This window comes from Nicotiana tabacum, chromosome 13, assembly GCF_000715075.1.
Source record: "Nicotiana tabacum cultivar K326 chromosome 13, ASM71507v2, whole genome shotgun sequence".
NCBI lineage: Eukaryota > Viridiplantae > Streptophyta > Magnoliopsida > Solanales > Solanaceae > Nicotiana > Nicotiana tabacum.
Window position 1 is genome coordinate 101315829 of NC_134092.1, and position 15324 is coordinate 101331152.

General features: G+C 35.9%; 1 long non-coding RNA gene across 3 annotated transcripts; it reads right to left on the reverse strand.

The window, feature by feature from the left end:
• Window positions 1-1952: 1952 nt before the first annotated feature.
• LOC107808820 (uncharacterized) lies at window positions 1953-10669 on the reverse strand. Of its 3 annotated transcripts, XR_012698118.1 has the most exons (5): window positions 10398-10669; window positions 9773-9924; window positions 8340-8441; window positions 6266-6387; window positions 1953-2350 (listed from the first exon to the last, which is right to left on the reverse strand). It is a non-coding gene; the product is annotated as an uncharacterized LOC107808820 (long non-coding RNA). The 3 variants fall into 3 exon arrangements; XR_012698119.1 differs by lacking the exon at window positions 6266-6387 and having other exon boundaries at window positions 10398-10667; XR_001653271.2 differs by lacking the exon at window positions 1953-2350 and having other exon boundaries at window positions 6135-6387; window positions 10398-10665.
• Between the last annotated feature and the right edge of the window lie 4655 nt (window positions 10670-15324).

Here is a 15324-nt window from a genome sequence, read left to right on the forward strand (position 1 = left end):
AAGATAAGTTCATATAATTCAGCTTTATCTTGCATAAACTGAGAGCTTCATCGCTATTATCATTGATTTCTTTCAAACAGAGAAAATATACCATCGAATTCATTCAATCTAAGGTTTTCTGCTAATAAGGAATATTTCCTAATTTTTAACTTTTTTTAAAATATGCTTATAGAATTTACACCTTGTTAGTGCCATTTTAAGTGTCCTAGTTGGTAACGGTAAACACCATTTCTGACATAAAAGTCAGGAAATCAAACGGAGTAGTTTTCATCAAATAACTTATCAAAGAAATAACTTGTTCTAGAGAGTAAGGAAGGAAATGAATATGGAAATCATCCAAACATTGTAGATTAAAATCGCTTTCCTTTGGTCAAACTCAAGCTGCCATTTTACTAATATTTATGAACTATTACGAACTTTCGCCCACGTTATAATATTAATAAAAAGCGTTTTTCAAATGATTTGGCCAAACAAAAATTGCTATTATCCGAAGTGCTTTCTTTATAACTCAATTTGGCAAAACGTACTTTTCAAACTAAGCAAATTTTTGAAAGTTTTGCCCAAACATGTTCTAACACCAGCATCCATATTAAAATGACATAATTACAATTGGATAGAGTAAAGTGTAACTAAGCAAAGTAAAACTTGAGGGCACACTCTCACTGCACCTTAGAATCGATGGTTTTAACCAATTTTGTTAAATACATACATCGTACACAAACATAAAGTAAGTTGATAATCTCTACTTGAACTTCAGATAATAATTCTTCTTTTTTCTCCCTGGAGAACCTAGAGTTATAATATGCGCCCAACTTGTAGGGCATCAGTTTTTCTTTTGTTTTTCTTTTTCCTAAAATCTCCTTAAAATTTGCACCACCGAGTTGGTGCAGTGATCTATAGATATTGCATTTGCACGTAAGTTTTCTTTTTAGGAAAAATAAAAGTAAAATAAAACCCCGAGATCACTGTACCAAAAGAAATGAAAGAAACGTATAGAGAAGAATACAGAATGCAATTGAGGGGTGAAAAACAAAGGAACAAAAGAAGGGTATTTATAGCTGTTGTGAGGGATTTTTATAGGATTAAATATGGGAATCCTATAAATAACTTTCTATTATTGATTTGGTTTACATTAGATTTGATAAGCATTAAAAAATAGACCGAACCCTTTTAAACTTGAAAACCTACCATAAACATATTCTTAGTTTTTAGAAATTAGACATCATACAACGGGCAGGTTATTACTTTTTTTTTCTTTATTTGCCGGTCAACATTTAATTAACTTCAAAAATTGTCATCTCTATATAGTACTAGTGTAGAATTGGCCCGGGCCCATTCTTTTATTTTATAAAAAGAGTGGATAAATTTTTATGAGATGTATCAAGTTTTTGTTATTATAGATATAGTTTGAGAACCTCAATTAGAGGGGATCTTTTATATGGATTCAAACGCTATTATCCTGGAATTCTCTCCGCATAAATGAATTTTATTTAATTGTAATAATGTAATAGTTCACGTGAGCCATTACATTTCAACTTCCAGAAGTAGATTTGCTAACTTAAATAACTTTTGGCGTACAAATATATTTGGGAGCATTAGCTTATTTGCAGTCTGTCATATTCAAACATTATCTTTGATCGCAATGAGTTTCATCTTCAACAGAAAAACAAATGGGTTCTTTCTGTCATCACCGGCCACAAAAGAATTGGATTGATTAATAAGATTAAAACAGTGTAGTTTTGCACTTCAAGTGAACTTGTAAGATTTTAAGAACTCATATTCAATAAGATAGGGAAACTTTATAATAACGTTTATATAAATCAAACTGAAATTTATTCCAACAGGGGGAAAAATTGCAAATTTGAAAGTAATTTTGAGGCGAGGAAAGACTAACATTCACCAGGAAAGTACGATGAAGATTAACTTGGTATTAAAAGGGTTGGGTTACGGGAAAGGAAGAACACATGACCAGAATCTTAAATTAAATTAGTACTTGCATAACACTACTGTTACCGGGCAACAATGGGCCCAAGCATACCGAGTAAAACTTCTGAAGCCAACATCCTCTACCACTTTCACGCACGTATATAATGGTGCCACAAGAATCAAGGTTATATATATGGGCAACTACGACTAAAGAGAGACAAAGGAAAAGCAAACTTACTACTTTGATTCCTATATGATCCCTAAACTCAGTAAAACATGAAGCTACTGCTACAAAGGAGATTCAACAAGAGCAAAAAGGCAATCTTGGCAGTATATAAATTTTCAAATAAAAGCTGTTCGCCCACTCCTCCTGCTATGTCTGTCATATGTAGGGTCGAATTTGTCAACAAGCATGTTCATTGTTCTGCAACCACCAAAGAAAATAAAAATATCTTAGATACTGACAGAAAATATTTTATTAGAAATCTCCACACATAAATAAGCTAGCAATACTCCTATTTATAATAGTATGAACCAGAAACATTAAATATGTGTAACGACCCAGCCAGTCGTTTTAAAAGTTGTAGCCCCACTTCCGTATTTACTGCTCATTCTGTACTTTATAACTGATATATGACTTGCCGGAGTAATTGGTTTAGGTCCGGTGAGGTTTTGGAATGAATTGGAACACTTAGTTCCAAGTTTTAAAGCTTAAGTTCAAATAGTGACCGAATGTCGACTTATATGCAAACAACCCCGGAATAGAATTTTGATGATTCCAACAGTTCCGTATGATAATTTTGGACTTAGGAGCGTGTCCGAAATTTTATTTGGAAGTCCGTAGTTAAATTAGGCTTGAAATGACTAAAATAGGAATTTAAGTTTGAAAGTTTGACTGGGGAATTAACTTTTTGATATCGGGGTCAGAATCCAATTCTGAAAATTTTCATAGCTCCGTTATGTCATTTATGACTTGTGTACAAAATTTGAGATCAATCGAAATTGATTTGATAGGTTCTGATATCGAATGTAGAAGTTAGAAATTCTTAAGTTTCATTAGGCATGAATTGGGGTGTGAATTGTGATTTTAATATTGTTGGATGTGATTTGAAGACTCGACTAAATTCGTATGATGTATTAGGACTTGTTGGTATATTTGGTTGAGATCCCGAGGGGCTCGGGCATATTTCGGATGGTATTCAGATTATTTTCCTTCATTTTGGCACTGCTAGTAGTTGTCGTTTGCTCGTGTTTCAAACCTTCTTCGCGATCGCGGAGATTGGGACGCGATCGCGTAGGCTTAGTTGAGGCAGTGTTGATTTTGTTCTTCGCGATCGCGTGAGGTCAACCGTGATCGTAGGTTGGGCCAACCTGTGCATCGCGATAGCGTGGCATTGTTTGCGATCGGAAACTTGAGAGGAAGCTGGGCCACGCATTTGCTCTATGCGATCGCGTGAAAAGGGATGCGATCACGTAGAGTTGGAATCTTGTGCATCGCGATCACGTGGCATTGCTTGCGATCGCGTAGGGTTAAACCTGGGCAGTGAAAAACCGTACTTCGCGATCGCATGTGATTGTTCGCGATCGCGTAGAGCAAATCTCTGGACATAGAGTTTAAGTGCTGAAAACTATTTTTGACGGATTGGAGCTCGGGAAGAGGTAATTTTTGGGAGATTTTCAGAGAAAACATCCGTGTAAGTATTCTTAACTCAATTTTGATTAGATTACCCGAATCCATCACTGTTTTTAACCTTGTGGGGTGGGGGGGGGGGAGGGGGTGGGCGAAATTCCCCTAGGATTGATATTGATGTGATAATTGTAATATGTTGAAAGTCATGTACACGAGGTGACGAGTGTGTACACGGGATAAATGTGGAAGATTATGTTTTTAAATTGTGTAGATCAATGTTGCATATTAATTAAATTATTTTATTTTGTTATATTCTCCATCATTGATCTGATTTATATACTTTAAATTTGCTTAACTTTCTCCTGCTAATTGTTTTTACATGTTTAGCTGAAACTTAGTTTCTTTTATTCTGTGCATTATTTGAAGGTGAAATTTCTTTAATTTAAATATTATTAATATGAAATATTTGATATTTTAAATTTGGAACTGAGGTAACGTATAAAAAAAATTAAATATTATTTTTTTTTCCTGAGTTATTTATTCCCGAATATTTTGTGAGATTTTGTACTCATTGTGATTGAGCCGTGAGCTCCCTGTTGTGGAAAGTATTGTTGATGTTGTTTATTTTGGAAAATTGAATTATTTGGGCACTTGAGGTGCAAATTGTGATATATTGTGATATTGATACGCATGCGGTGATATAAGGTCTGGGTGTTGAAATGCATGCGGTGAGATAAGGGTGACTTGATACGCGTGGCTAGTAGTGGAATTACTAGAAGTCATGTGGTGTGATAAGGGTGACTAAAACGCGGGATGCTATTTCGGGAAAAATATTTTTCTTTAAAATTAAATGTGAAGGCTCCCGCGGTGATATAAGAAAATGAGATATTGTGAATTTATTTATGATTTGGGACTCCGAGGCGGTACCCCGAAAGTGCCCTTGTTGATATTGATTTATGGCCGCAGTTGCCTTTGATTATTGTTGTGATTTTCTAAAAGTTGAAAAGAATTCTGTTTTGTTTCCACGAGGTATTATTTGCCTTTATTTTGTGTAGTTAATTGGTGACATACTACTTACTTGATTCATTTCCATTGTCATTTCATTTCTATTATATTGTTAAACATTTCACCTTGTCTTTTATTATTCCAGTAGGGCCTGACCTGACCTCGTCACTACTCTACCGAGGTTAGGCTTGGCACTTACTGGATACCGCTGTGGTGTACTCATACTACGCTTCTGCACATCTTTTCGTGCAGATCCAGGTACATTTTACCAGTCCAGACATCAGTGAGCTACCTGTGTACGAAGACTTCGAGGTATATCTACCAACGTCCGCAGACTCCGGAGTCCCCTTCTATCATTATTATGTTGCTTCCTTATTTTTCTTAGACCCTGATATATAGATATATTGAGGATCCGGATTTTGGGAGTTGTAATTATGTGAATTGCAGATTTATTTATTTCATATTTCAATTGTTATTCCGCATTGATAGGCTTACCTAGTCTTAAAAACTAGGTGCCATCACGACATCCTACAGAGGAAATTTGGGGTCGTCACAAGTTGATATCAGAGGTCTAGGTTCATAGGTGTTATGAGTCACAAGCAGGTTTAGTAGAGTCTCGCGGATCGGTACAGAGACGTCTATACTTATCTTCGGGAGGCTATGAAACTGTTAGAAAAATATTCACTTCTTTGATTCCTTATCGTGCACATTTGTTGACTTCAAAATTTTAAACCATTGTCTTTCTATTATCTCACAGATGGTGAGGACATGCACAACTATATCCGATGATCAGACATCCGCGCCCCCCGTTAGAGTCGCAAGAGGCTGCGGTCGGGGCAGAGGCCGAGCCAGAGGAAGACCACGTGGTGCAGCCAGAGTACTCGCACGAGCTGCTGCAGAGGAACCACAAGTAGCTCTAGTTGGAGAACATGCACCTGAGACGCCTGATACTACTCCTGCACTTCAGGAAACTCTTGCCTAGTTTTTGAGCATGTTTGGCACTCTAGCTCAGGCAGGGTTAATTCCACTTGCTCCTGCCACATCTCAAGCTGGGGGAGGAGCACAGACTCCCGCGCGCCCGTAGAAGTGAGCTACCTGTGTACGGAGACTTCGGGATATATCTGCCAGCGTCCGCAGACTCCGGAGTCCCCTTCTATCATTATTATGTTGCTTCCTTATTTTCCTTAGACCCTGATATATATAGATACATTGAGGATAAATTCTTAAAAACTTGTGACTTATTTCTACTGGGTTTTGGGAGTTGTAATTATGTGAATTGCAGATTTATTTATTTCATATTTCAATTGTTATTCCGCATTGATAGGCTTACCTAGTCTTAAAAACTAGGTGCCATCACGACTTCCTACGGAGGAATTTGGGATCGTGACAATATGGCTCACAGACTTCAGCAAATGAGAGATGACCAAGGCAATTGCGTCACCTCCTTGTACTTAAAATCTGTGGTACTAATTTGTTATAACTTCTTTCCCTGCTTGTACTATCCCAGGCTTATTGAAATAAATTGCAGATGACGTTTTACTAATAAACGGTCTGCACATGATTGAAGACCTCATTTGAGAGATGGAGCTGCCGACTGACTTCATCAATTTAATAGTCTTCTCAAAATTCCTAAATTATGAACATAAAACTATCTGAAGAGAAGAAAAGCTCATAGGTGTATCTGTATCACACACTGCTTCATACTTCTCCGTTATCCAGCAGCCCCAATTAACTATCTCTGACGAATTATTCCTTTTTTTAATAACCATAGTGTCCAGGCCAGCTTATGCACACCTCAACTAATTCCACAAGTTACCTGCAAAGATCTGTTCCAGTAGGAATTTTGAGTTGTCATGACATAGAATCATTAAACTATGCTACATACTCGGTAAATCAAGGTTTTAGACATCACACTGAAAGCAAAGTTTTTATAAAATCATGACATAAGGAAAAAAAAAAGTCATCCAATCAGGTAAATTATGTAAGAAAAAATCAAGAAATGGCACCCCAAATGATTGTTTACTTTACCATTGAGGCAATCTTTTTAAAGACAAAATCAATTCGCATTTAGCATCGCCTCTTTAGCTCCTAGGTTTATATACCAAAACAGCCCAAAAAAAAGAGTTTATCGTGAACACTTTAAAGAGGTAACAAACCACATCTTCAAGTGAACCAACTCCAAAACGTTTTAGTATAATAAAGTTAGCAGCACCATAATAAATATTTACACTTTTAAATTATTGTGTCAAAGGAAAAACTTACTGAAAACCTAGATAAAGTCTTTAAATTGCAATGCACAGTACGTCAACGTTGTTTTCAATTGGAGTAAAGGAATGAATTGTACAGAATACATATACTTTCTTTTCTTTCTTTTTCCTTTCAAAATACAGATGCTTTCCTTGGCGGCTAGATAGAAAGTAGATGTAGCGAAATTAAATCCTAGAAACCGATCAACAAAGGTGCTATGTTGTCATTGAACAATTTTAAAGTCAATAAACATGAAGCATGTTATCACGGGCCCGTTTTCTTACGCTCGCAAGCGGCACCGACTCGCCCGTGCGGCGCCTGCAGTTCCCCTCGCTGCAGGCCAGCCTTCGTCCTTTCCCAGGTTTTCAAGCACGATCCTGTGCCTGTTGGTGGGACTCGCCCATGAGGCTCGCCCCAACTTGTGCCGCCCGTAAGATGTCTAGGCACTTGGCCCTAGACATGTTGTGGCGCTGCATCTTAGGATCACAATCCATGCGCGCCCTGGGGGATTGGCTTAGGACATGTCTTGTCCCTCGCCCAAGACTGAGCATCGCACCCGCGTGCACAGCCCAATCCTCAAGCTTGACATTCGCCTAGTGCATCCGCGACTAGCTCGTGCTCTGCCCGAGTAAGGAAACCTTTAGTCTTTGGCCACTGTCATGCGCGTCTTTCGTGCCATGCCCATACATAGCCCTCGCGACACGCTTCCATTCCGAATAGTGCAGTGTCGCCCCACAACTGCACCTTTAGGCCAACAGACCCTTGCTTGCATGGTTGAACCCAAGCCATGCTCACAAGTCGACACATGATGCCTCTATGACAGGTGTGTCGAGTATCCAATCGGCACGGATGTCCTTCCAACATTCGACAGCCCGCGGGGCTGGTCGTCCCACACATCGAGCCTCCAGCGCCTACTTGATGCCCAACGCTAGCCCGAAGGCGTTGCGCCGTCCATAGAGTTCCCTAACTCGTTTGGATACCTAGGACACTCCTTTGAGTCATCCAGGCAGGCCCTTGAGGTTGCCCCTAAGGTAGCTCGTTCAATACGGCTTGGTGGAAACACGTATGGGGGAGGCAGGTCGGAGCTTTCATCACCTATACCCCCTTATATATGCTTAAAATTAAAAATACCAAGTTGCCCGAGTAGAAAGATCCACGTCAGACAATCAGAAGAGCCTTTTCTCACCAGTTCTTTGCCGAAGTCAAAACCTCAATGTGCGGGTTGTGACAATGTACTATTAAGAATGAGAATCTATGGAGTAGAAGAAAACACCTTTTAAATATCAAACAAGTTTCACTTTATACTGTGTTTTGCCTACTCTAACTCATGTCTAAGATATTCAAACCATAGGCATGCTAAATGGCCAACTTGTGTTTTAAAGGCTGGACTTGTCGTAGAAAGTAGCAACATCATTTTGCTTTCTTATTCTACTTTCTTTTCTTGTATCATCTATTGGATCTAAAGAATTACTGGTCAGTCACTCTTCATTCATTTCTAATAATCCATTCTTAGTAAAATGCCTAGCAATACCTTGTCTCGGGACAACTTTGGTTGAGTTCGTATGATTCACGGGTAATCAGTTGGCACAGCTTCTCAGCCAGTCAGAGTTATTTCTTTGAGAAGACTAATCACCTGAAAAGCCGGAAGAAAGGAGTTGAAATTAATTTTTTTATCAAGAATAAGGGAGTTGAAACTACTAAACCTGAATGTAAAATTCAGCATATTTACATTGGATATTGTAAACTAACTGAATCAAATGATACTCAGGATGAGTCACATTCTTGCAGATTAACCAAACAACTAAGAAGATATTGAAGTAAGAAATGCAGAGTTAAAGAATGAAAAAGAATAAGTAATTTTCCTACCAAAGCTTGTCCGGCCAAGAAATTGAGCTATCAACCCCTACAGTAGTCTTAGAATACAGAATATTTTTCAATTGAGAGAGATATCGTGTAAGTTTAATTTCGAGTAGCTTGTCTAAAGGGAGTTCAAAGAAGTCATACCAAGATTGAAGAATGAACTTACTATATACATTGCAAATGTGATAAATTGAACACAATAAGATACTTCATATTTGTAAATCACAAATATTCTATTTTCTCCAATTGGTTTGCCAATAAAGCACGCTCCTCAACATTGTCATATATTAAAGTGTGAAATTAAATCTAACTTGTGTGACTTTTACCTCAGTTAAAACCATAAGAAAGTTATCCAGCACTATCTCAATTAAGTACATGTATTTCCTTGCAAACTATTCTTCTTTTTCGGTCTCATTGTCAATTTTGGAAGCACATATAAAAATATTAGGAGCTGATAAATCTGTTGCTACGATCACGTCATCTAATGTAGTTACACGACCATACCAATCTTCTGTATTCTAAAAGTTAAATTTATTTCTTTGCAATGACTTGACCAATCTGTCATGTGATAATAAGTTTCTTCCAGGTAACATATGTCCCAAAGCTAACCGAAATTAAATAAAATCAATCTGTCGTGGCCCACACAAAGAAAACTCGACCTCTTCAACATTTCTGCAGCCAGAGTCTCAAATCTTTCCAACCTCACCAACTCCCAATTCCTTTACTGCCACCCCCTCTAAGTCAGTATCCATCTCGACAATTTCGCGACATAGCGTCTCTTCCCCTTTTTTCTGATTTCCCTGTCTTTCTTCTCTTTACTTCTCTTCTGTTATCAAATTTCCTAAACCTTAATCCAAACCAAAATCCGGAGAATCCAATAAAATATGTCAAGCAGTTGGTTATCGCTTTTTAAGAATTAAAACCGAAAAAATGCACCTCATCCTGAAATCACTTATAGTATCGAATTTCCATGAATTCTATGTTAGCTTTAACTAACAACTTAATTAATATATGTAGTTTGTTATATGTCAGTAAAAAAGCCGCCATAAGATTTCTCAAGATGAAACAGAAAGCTAGCTAAAAGAACCAAGTCGAACTTGTTACCAGAGTAGCACACACAAACGAACATGAAATTTCAGCAAAAGCAAGTCTCGCCTCTCAGCAGAACTCGTAATTTTATGTTTCAGCAATGCCAATACGGAGAACAGCAGGGGGGAGAAAATGAATCACCCAGCAGCCGCAAAAAGAAAATCGACCTGCGCAAAACAGAGTGAGGAAAAGGATGAGCTGACAAACGGTGAGTCCAACTGCGTTTGCAGCCACGTTTTACAAGACCGACACTCGTCACTCTTTGAAAATACATATCCAGCACTGACTCCAACCCTATGAGAATGACCTTAACCCAAATTACATAGCTTTAATTCCAAACCTAAAAGGAAAAACAAAGGGAATGACAAAGATCTACCAACACAGACAAAAGGGAAGATTGAAGAATTGCACACCACGTGTTTGACAAAGCAAAGTACACCTCAACACCTGATAGACGCGGCAAACATCTTATTACAAATCGTCTCTAGTCTTGCTTTGGTGTGAAGAGTTATAGTGGAAGCAACTTGGGCTTGAGTTCAATTCGACCAGAACTCTCGAATACCAAAAACCCAGGAACAAAATCAACAGCCCACAATACCAAACTTAGGGAGAAAACGAAGGGGAAAAGAGAGATTTATACCTTGAACAATGTAAAGAGATGAGAGAGAGAGAGAGCAGGGGGAGATGAGAAACTGAAGACCGTGCTGGCGCTTATGTGTTGAACAAAAAGGATGTACACGGGAACAATTTTAAGCCACTTAGAGGGCAGATTTCAAAAAATAAACCGGATAGCAGGACGACGAAAAGCACCTCAACTCCCGCTTCTAAATTAGAAAATATACATTCATTTGTAACTCAGTTTCTTACTTTATTGTCTATAACACTAATTTTGATGGTTTAACTCTATTTTACTAATCAGTTTTACTCGTTCGAGTACGAACATTATTTTATAGTTGTTTTGACGACGACATCTATGATTTTTCTTGTGAACTACAATTTAACACATATCCGCGCATCAAATCCAACCTAATAAGAGTTATACCATAGTCTGGCTACAAATGGAATCATATTAACTGTCGAATTAAAATAAAAGTTGATATTAACTACAGTTACTTCTGAATTCTTTATTTATCTACTTTGACGTTTTGTCTATTTTTTACTCTACCAGTTTATTTTTTGACTTTTCACGTCCTCTTAAGAAATAATAAATTAAATGCATAATTTATCATGATACTCATATTAATTGATGCATATTTTATTGGATTTGAGAAAATGATTTGAAATGAGTAATAAATACTGTGGATATAATAGGGGGAAAAAAATTATCTTCTCTTGATATGCGTAAAATGACAATCAAAAATAAAAATTTATTTTTAGTATAGATTTCAAGTAAAAAAGTGATGGAGTACCAACTTTTGACAGGGGACAGCAATATTCAAAACATAAGACTATGGGACGCTTGAAAATTGCAACTTTTTTGCAACTTCAAAAATCAAAATTTATTATGTCTAATTTAATGACCTACCAAAATCATGATCTTATTCAGAAAATCACATCCATAGATTTTAATTAAGGGTAGCAATTTATTTTGTTTCTTTATTTGACCAGCCAAAATTTTGAATACTTTCAAAATTTGTCCTTATGATCTCCATATGCATTCATTTGTACTAATCACTCAGTTTGTATGCGGTAGTCTATAATACTGTTCTTGATAATTCAAATTAATTTGACATATTATTTTAGTTAGAGTCAAATCCACTTTACCCCTTAACCTTTAAGGGTTGAGAAACAATACCCCTCACGTTTTGAATAGAAAATGGAACCCCCTTGTGCACTAGCTTTCCGGTGAAATAATTTTTTTCAAATAAAAATCATTTCTTTTTTGAATAGATAATTTTTAGAATAACCAAGTTCTTTCATTATATCCAAAAGCTCAACATATGACAAACAATATAGGATCTATATAATTTATGGAGTTTTCCGTTTGCCTTTTTCCCGCATAGTTTAAGATATGATGTAATGTAAAAACGCCTCCATAATAAATTTTCAAATATGACATTATCAACTATAATTTCTGTTCAATAAAGATATTTTTAAAATAAGTAAAGTTTAATAATTGCTTTATTATAATAATTTTAATATACAAAGAAAATACATAAATAAATTAATACTCATAGCAATAATTCTTTCATCTAATATATGTCAGAGAATTGACTATTTCAGTGTATCTTTTTCCCTTCATGAAATGCTAAAGCATCCACGGTGAATGTGCGTTCAACATATTTCTTGAATTTTATATGCAATTTATTTTCTTTATTACAAAAATTTTAACAATGGCCTCAATATAACCTCGATATAATAGAAAAATATCTTAAATTTTACAAGCAAACAAAAAGACGAAATTCAAGTATTGGTTTGGTTGAAAAATATTATACTTGATCTTTGAAAGGATAGAGAGATAAAAAAATCTTTATTTTAAAAAAGAAACTCTCACCAAAAAAAAAAATTAAATAAGGGGTGTTCCCTTTCAAAATGTGAGGAGGGTATTGTTTTCCAATCCTTTAAGGTTAACAGCTTGTTTGGATCGTTGTTACCCATTGTATCGTATTGTATTGTTTTTTCCAAAACAATGTTTGTTTTGATTGTTTAGTTAAAATTGGTTGTATTGTATTGTTAAATCCATTGTTCCGGAACAGTGAAAAGTCCCATTTTTTGAAATAGCCGATTTGGTGTGGTAGGATCGTTTCCTATTTTTCTTTCTAATTATGCCCTAACTTATTACTTTACAATTCTATTTTACCTTTTACCCTTTTTTATTTTAAATAATAGCAAAGTCTCTTTCTCATATAATTTTATAATAGAATTCTACGTGAAGTCTAATAACCTATATAAATTCTCAAAGACATCATCCCAAATATAAGCTATATACGTGAAGTCTAATAACATGAAAATCCCGTTCCTTCTGCCGCTTCCAAACTCTTCAGGTATAGGTTTTCCCTAACTTTTGTTTTATTCTTTCTTCTACTTTGATTTGTAATTCCAATTCTAATTACTTTATCTCCAATTAGCTTTATGATATTGGTTGTTAAGAAATATTACTTATGATCTAAATTCGAAATGGAGTCTACTTAATATTTTATTATTATTTTTTATTATTATGATCTAATTATGAACATAGTGTACTTATTATTATTTTTAATATTATTAAGTTGTTCCACTAATTTCGATAGGATTTGCATGAATTTAATTGCTTAACTTATATATAAGACATAATTGGTGATAAATTAGTAGAAAGTGATTTTCTTAAATAATTTTTAGGTAATTCTTGATAAATTAAATATTTAAAAAAATTGAGAGTATTTTAGTAAACTTATCAGTTACTGTACAATACGATACAGTCAAACCAAACAGCAAAATGTTATTTAACAATAATAAACAATACAGTCTATCCAAACATTATATTCATAAAACGATACGATACAATACAATACAATATAATACGATACATTATAAAACGATGGGTAACAATGATCCAAACAAAGTGTAAGGGAGTAAAGTGAACTTTTTAGACAATATGGCCGTCAATTATGTCCTAGAAAAATCAAAGGTTACGATATATCTAAATTGGTGAAATATCCCTGGCTACTCTGTGAAATATCTGGTGTGCATCGCTACTGGCTACTGCTTTGAAAAAGTCACATTTAAAGAATTTTGTTTGTGTTATACGTAAAAAATTTAGATAAGAAAAAACAAAATTGGCTTCGTTTATCTGTTAGTTATATTTTCTATTTCTTGATAACAGTTTTTCGCAATAAGCTAGCCTCTTGTTTCAGCAAATTTATTGTGATTTTTATAAGACTCTCCTGCTCTTTTCCAGTTGGGTTTAAGATTAAATGTGCTTACTGATTACAATATTCTTAATTATATATCATCTTCTATATAAAATTTAAGATTATCACTCCATATTTAAAATAAAATCAAATTTGTGAAAGGTTTTTTTCTCCTCTGAATCTTAGATATTGAAGTAAATTGGCGCTTAATAATAATTTTATTTTCAAAATTTTGTCAACGAAATATTTCATCCTCTTTTTTTTTTTGGTAATTAAACATTTTCCATTAATCACCAATGTAACTTTACAAAACCACAATTGGCTTTATCACATCCCTCTGCCTCATCTAAGAGTTCCTACCTATACCACTACTACAAACAATGTCTTTGGCGGCAATAAAAAATAACATTGGCGGCAATAACTATAGCCGCTATATTATTTACCGGTAATTGGTATTTAGCCGCTAAAGTCGGGGTCGGTAAAGCCTTTAGCGGCGTTTCTCATAAAAGCTGGTAAAGGGTATGACTTATTGCCACTAAAACGCATTTGCTTCAGGTGCGCGGCCAGATGTGCGGCCATATTTGAGAGTTTATTTGAGAGTTTATGCCTCAGGTGCGCGGCCAGATGTGCGGCCACTTGCCCAGGTGTGCGGACGCACACGTAGGAACCCATCAAATAATCATGATACACCTAGTGTTTGATAAAATGCTCAAATGAGCTAGAACCATGATCATCCTCCTAATTTTAGTTCAATTTGTTATATTTCTACAATAGATTGAAGTTGCTAAGAATTCCGAAATATTTTAGAGTTTATGGAGGTTCGATTGAGGTATGTTGGCTAAACCTTCTTTAAGAATTGGAATTCCCATTATCCTTGTAAGTTCCAAAATGTTGATTACAAATCGAGTATTCCGATAAGTTTTGTGATAAAGATATATGTTCAAATTCGTGTTTCAAATGCTCTTATCATATTGCATTATAAATTGAGGATGTGTTCCAAACTATGGATTGTGTATCCACATGTTAAAATTTCAAGTCATGATTTATGTGAAAGTTATTATGCCAAGTTGTGTAGAGATTGTGATTGTGATACACCTCCACCCGCATATATTGGGGTAAGGCAGCATGACTGCTTTGTGTAGGGATTAGGGTATTGTGGGACTACACCTCCACCCGCATACATTGGGGTGAGGCGGTACGATCGCTTTGTGTATAGTTTTGGTATTGTTGTGGCACCTCCACCTACATATAGCACCATCACCTACATATATATATTGGGGTGAGGCGGCATAGCCGCTTTGTGTTGGTATTGGTATCGTTGATACATTTCCACCCGCATACATTGGGGTGAGGCGGCATAGCCGCTTTGTGTAGGTTCTTGGTACTGTGGTTATACCTCCACCCGCATACATTGGGGTGAGGAGGCAGGGCCGCTTGAGTAGAGTTGTGGTATTGTGTTTACACCTCCACCTACATACATTGGGTGAGGCGGCGGGGCCGCTTTGTGTAAAGATGGTTACAGAGGATCTCATCTTAAATCCTATAAATGTCATTGATAGTTCTTAATAAACTTGCTCTGGTTTAAACGGTTATCTATATTATTCTATTGCCGCACTGGTTCCTCATATTAATCTTGTATTTTTGAATTCTTAAATTGGTGTTTAGTTTTCATACTAGTACTATTCGACGGTACTAACGTCCCTTTTGCCGGGGGCGCTGCATCTTTAAATGGATGCT